Here is a 6467-nt window from a genome sequence, read left to right as displayed (position 1 = left end):
TGTTTCTACCGTAAAGCAGTTGTATTTGCATGGCTGTATTTCGGTTTGAAGGGTGGGATATGGCGTGAATTTACAGCGTACTGAGAAATAATACCTGAATCGTCAGGGATGGTAACGCATGATGAAACAGTATACTCTGTTATGTCCATGGTACTGCTCATGTCTATAGGCGACGGTTACTACTTTCCATCAGGTGGGCCGTCAGCTTGTTTGCCATTCTAAGATGTATAAAAAATATCACTACCCTCCTATTCTTGTCATAATTATTTGGGATTGACATATGTTTTTCTTTTCCATTTGCAGTCATTTCGCAATTTCTTTCTTTCTTTGTCCATATAAGATAGTTCATCTATCTTTTATTAAGTCTTCCCTCTACCTTATAACCATACTTTTCTTAAAACAATATCTTAACTCCTGCATATTATATGTAAAAACGAAAGTAAACAAGTTATTCTAAACTAACTTTCCAACCAAATAAGGTCTAGATTACCAACAAAGTCTATTCCAACCAAACATTGCCTGATATACAATAATGAAGAAATATTTCATGCGAATGTTGTGAATTCTCCCTCCACGTAACAAACACGCCACCAATCTCGAGGTTTCCAGCAAATGAGGTAGCAACTGTCACACGCACTCGCTTGGGGCTCGTTATACGCGTCTTATGGAGAAAATCTTTATAATAAATAAAAAAAAAAAATTGTTCTTAAAAGTCAGTTGTAGGTATTAATTTGTAATAGTTTAGTTACATGTTTTAAGTATGATGGTAAATGGCAGTGGTAGCTCAGGTAGATAACGCTCGATCATGGTCCAGGGTTCCTAAGATCGGATCCCGGTATAAACTTGAAACTTTGAAATATAACAGCAAATCTCTCCTTATAGGGAAGACCTATGTCCAGGAGAGGACAATTAACGGCTTATATAGAAAGAAAGAAAGAAACTTTACAAGAAATATGCGACGACATCCACACAGGGGTTAAAAAAATCCATATATTAAGAATTATAATAAAGAAACAACACAAAAAATATTTATATATATATAAAAAAAGAATATAAAATTAAAAAAGAAAAATAAAACGATTCGTATTATAACAATTTCATCAAAAATTAGTGTGTGTGTGCGTGCGTCGCAATACCTGCAAAATGAGTAGTATATAAAATACTATTTATTATATTATATACTATACTCGTTTATTCAATATCTTTGATAATTACGTTCACTGAATTCTATTGACTAAAAAAATTAATGACATATTCACAATCACCGGAGGGAGACTTTGTACAAAAGTCGATTGTTTGGGTACCTCTGTTCCATTCGTGTTTCAACCGTGAAGCAGTTGTGTTTGCATGGCTGTATTTCGGTTTGAAGGGTGGGATATGGCGTGAATTTACAGGATACAGAGGAACAATACCTGAGTCCTAAGGAATGGCAACGCATGGGGGGTATCATGGGCGAAGCAGTATACTCTGTTATGTCCATGGTACTGCTCATGTCTATAGGCAATGGTTACCACATTCCATCAGGTGGGCCGTCAGCTTGTTTACCATTCAAAGTTATATAAAAAAAGTGACTAAAAATAGATAGATAGATACTCTTTATTGTTTCCACCAAAAGATTACAATAGTAAACTTATTCTGGATATAAACAATTACAAGAAATAATCACAATGAGAAAACAATGGGCGACCTTATCGCTAAAAGCGACCTCTTTATCAATTTGACGGTAGTTTATTATTTTCTTGAGCAGGTCAATCTTTATGGATAAATTTTGAGCTACTGCCGACCAAGCCACCGAGGTGTTTTTATTTCATCCACAAAGTTTACCTCACATTGCTGTGTAATTTATGTAAATTGCCCCGCAAATGATGGTAGAGTGTACGGACGGCTACTCGGATCTTGGACGGAGCCGACACACTTAATTTAGGGTCCCTGGTAACCTTTTTCTTTATTTCAGAAACATTTTCCAAGATAGAAAGATCCGAAAAACAAGATAATATTATGTTCCGCTGCATATAATTCTTGTGTCTTGTTTTACAGTGTTACTTTAAAAGTAACGAGCTGTAGCTTTCGAAACCATAACAATTTTTTTGAAAATAAAAAGATAGAAGGACCTTTCATTATAGATTTTAAATTCAAATCATCTTTATTCTAATGTACTTGTACTTTTAAATCGTATTTTTTTAATTAACTGCAGGGTTCTAAAAGTTGTTATCAGTTGAGAAGAGCCCGCATGAAACTCAACACTTTTAAATTTCTATTAACATTATGTGTTGTATTTATGTGTTATTTAAATGTACTATGTCTAAAATTTTAGAGACGTTTCGTCCCACGTGCGCTCAGGTTACGGAATGAGCTCCCTGTCGAGGTTTTTCCAAAAGACTATAGCATGGGGTTCTTCAAAAAAGGGATAAAGAGGTTTTTCAGGGTTGGTAACTCACACATAATACCCCTGGTATTGCTGGTGTTCATAGGCTACGGTAACAGCTTACTATCAGGTGAGTCGTATGCTTGTTTGTCATCTCAGTAGTATAAAAAAAAGTCAGTGAATTTACAGGGTACAGAGGAATAACACCTGAGTCCACAGGAATGGCAACGCATGGAGGGGTATTATGAGCGAAACAGTATACTCTGTTATGTCCACGCTACTGTTCATGTCAATAGATGACGGTTACCATTTTCCATTAGGTGGGTCGTTAGCTTGTTTTCCATTCTAAGTTGCATAACAACAAAAGAAAAGTTCTACCTTAGTGGTATAAAAAAATGAAATTTTTATGCTACCTACAACAAACCTTGCTTTACATATTTTAGGTACTATAAACAATATAGAGTTATATTTCAGATAATCACCTTCATTTCAGCTGTTAATCGTCCACTGCTGGACATAAGCCTTCCCCATAAGGGGAGTTTTGCTAGTAGTTATTAAGCTTATCAGGCAGGTTGGTAACCGCAGTTTGACTTTTAGAGGTGTTTTAAGAGGGACGTCGCTGCTTATCCCTCTACCATTCGGGTCCTTTAGTAATCTTTTAACGCACCCTCAGAAAGGGAAGGGGTGGACTATTCTATGCCGAGATCATACTGAGAGTTACAGCTAATACTTCAGTGAAGAACAAAATTAACATGACTTGAATATTATTCACCATCCTTATTATCATTTTTCAAAATAAAGTTATTCGTATTTGATGTCACTTTCTACCACCGTAAAGCTCACCACCAACAGGGAGTTCACTCCCATATCTTAGAGCCTGGATGTTAGTGCAATGCGGTTTCATGAACGCTCAGGTTATGAAATGAGCTTTCCCGTCGAGGATTTCCCAAGAGGTTTTCCCCACTACAGCACGGAGCCGTTTATGTCGTTAATCAAGTTTTTATCTTTACATTTTCAAAATGTAATTAGTTTTAAATGACAATAAATATAAATACTCGAAACGTGATATTTTAGACAGTGACAAAAATAATAAACCTAAATTTCTTCAAACCAGTAAAACTAATACCTTTGCAAATGCATCTTTTATATCTATAAAAAAGTGGTGTCTATTTCAGGCGACCGCTGACCTTTTAGCGTAGGTTTTTCTTTCAGAGAATAGTAAAAAAATGTCAGCCCAGATCTGTCCTCGGCCGGAATTATTATATAATGTTCATAGATCAAATAAATCTAGATGGCACAACAAGTGTCGAAAAACGTCTCAAAAACGGTCTGTTGGCGGACCAATTATTATTTCATAGGAGTGTTCAAATGTTTAATCGCTTGCCATAATTTATGACAGATTGAAAGCAATAATCACTATGGTACCAGAGGGAGACTTTGTACAAAAGTTGATTGCTTGGGTACCTCTGTCCCATTCGGGTTTCAACCGTGAAGCAGTTGTGTTTGCATAGCTGTGTTTAGGTTTGAAGGGTGGGATATGGCGTAAAATTACTGGGTACAGAGGAATAACACCTGAGCCTTCAGGAATGGCAACGCTTGGGGGGTATCATGGGCGAAACAGTATACTCTGTTATGTCCATGGTATTGCAGATGTCTATAGGCGACGGTTACCACTTTCCATCAGGTGGACCGTCAGCTTGTTTGCCATTCTAAGTTGTATAAAAAAATATGATTAATTCCAGCTTCAATGATAGTTGTCCCGTTTAATCAAGGGTTCCTGGTGATGCGGACAGAGACGTTAGTAGATATTAAAATGATTATAAATATAAATAAATAAAATAGCAACTTGCAAAATAAAAGTCTACAACCACATGATTGACACAATTTCGAGAAAGTACGAGTACTCTGTTTAAAAATATAAGTTGGGCTATTTTAATTGAAATTAATCTGTTTTACGTCTTCTTTTTATGCAACTCAGAATAGCAAACATGCTGACGGCCCACCTGATGGAAAGTGGTAACCGTCGCCTACAGACATGATCAGTACCATGGACATAACAGAGTATACTGTTTCACCCACGATACCCCTCATGCGTTGCCATTCCTGAGGACTCAGGTTTTATTCCTCTGTACCGTTTAGTTTCACTGCTATATCTCACCCTTCAAATCGAAACACAGCCATGCAAACTGCTTCACAGTAGAAACATGAATGAGTCAGAGTGCCCAAGCAAACAACTTTTGTTCAAAGTCTCCCTCTACTGTATGACTAGAAGAAAGAATTGGCTGCTTTTATCAAAGCGTTTTGTAATAGAGTCTCCATCTATATGTTGTTAATCTAAGATAATATCGTACTACACGCGAACTTTTATTACAAAGGTCATGTAATGATCAGTAGGAGGGTCTCGGTGGCAACTAATACCGTAATTTCAGCGAGCTTAGATTTATGTGGCAGTAAATATTTTATAGATGAAGGTGGCACGATTATGGATCAACGCGTAGATGTATCGGATTCAGATCACATGTTATTTCTATCGAGGTTATAGCTTGCTGGCTGTATTCGTTTTTGTCAGCGTGAAATAGGTACCTAAGTGTTTTGGCTTAATGCAAGATTTTGCCCATCTGTGGGTGTTTATAATGATACTATCTGATTCTATTGTTGGAAAATTGGCTGGTAAACTTTTTTTAAACATTATTCTGTCTTTTTTTATAATGTGCTAACTTTTTGTTCGTTACGTTGTACGTTTTTATTTCAAATATAGGAAATCTAAGAAAATACACCGCTTTAAGATGATTTTAGAAGATTATATTAAGATAAAACGTATATATATATAAACATATAGACAGATATACAGACAAATCAAATGTTTAAAAAATATTTTTCTAGTTTCTATAGTTCTTATTGAGATCCCTTCCATGTTATGATATCGTCTAGTTAAAAATTTATTATATTAGTATGATTCTTTTATAATCATATTGTAATCCTTCAGTGCTTTATTATGAAATTTTGAATGGCAATTAAGCTGATGTTACACGTAAATCGTAAACATATGATATCATGAATATCAAAGACTGCACTAAAACCACTAATATTAAATTAAATTAATATTATTAATGAATGTTTAGAACTGTCTTTGTAATACTAATCCGACAGATTATTTGCCATTCCAAGTTGCATTAAAAAAACAGTATTGAATTTCAGTAAAATAATAACTTTTTTTTTATACAACTTAGAATAGCAAACAAGCTGCAAATGAAACATGATCAGTGTAAACTTGCTTATTGTCCAGGATACCACAACAAATACCACAAAGACGAGTTCCACAAGGAGCACAAGTTCTACGATGACTTCCATAAGAGCGGAGAACACCATCGTTACGGCAAATTCCACGCCAAGCACGCCAGCAACGAGAGCGGAAAGAAGAAGGCGCATCACGTCAATGCGGGACACGATTTCGTGGAGCGGGGCAAGAAAGGATATAGGTTAGTGGCAGACGGATTCCACTTTATGCTTTTTCTTTATTTTCGTTTTTTTATACGGCTTTGATTGGCAGACAAGTTGAAGACCAGAAGGAACAGTCGAGATATGGGCAGCAGCGTCCCTCTTTAAACATCGCTATACAGACTTTTTTTTTATACAACTTAGAATGGCAAACAAGCTGACGGGCCCACTTGATGGAAAGTGGTAACCGTTGCCTATAGACATGAGCAGTACCACGGATATAACAGAGTATACTGTTTCGCCCATAATACCCCCCATGCGTTGTCATTCCTGAGGACTCAGGTATTATTCCTCTGTACCCAGTAATTTCACGCCATATCCCACCCTTCAAACCGAAACACAGCAATGCAAACACAACTGCTTCACGGTTGAAACACGAATGGGACAGAGGTACCCAAGCAATCGACTTTTGTACAAAGTCTCCCTCTGGTAACAATACACTCCACTAACAATATTCTATAACAATGTGGTAAATTCACATAATAGTAATAAAATAGTTTCAGTAATTTCAAATAGGTATTATTTAACAAACTTTTTAACACGAAGTGATTCTAAACCAATTTACTGGTGTATTAATATTCATTGGGCCGTTAAAGTCTAAAAC

The sequence above is a fragment of the Galleria mellonella genome, unplaced genomic scaffold (assembly GCF_026898425.1).
Source record: "Galleria mellonella isolate WM207_F2 unplaced genomic scaffold, CSIRO_AGI_GalMel_v1 utg403, whole genome shotgun sequence".
NCBI lineage: Eukaryota > Metazoa > Arthropoda > Insecta > Lepidoptera > Pyralidae > Galleria > Galleria mellonella.
This window is presented reverse-complemented; position numbering follows the sequence as displayed.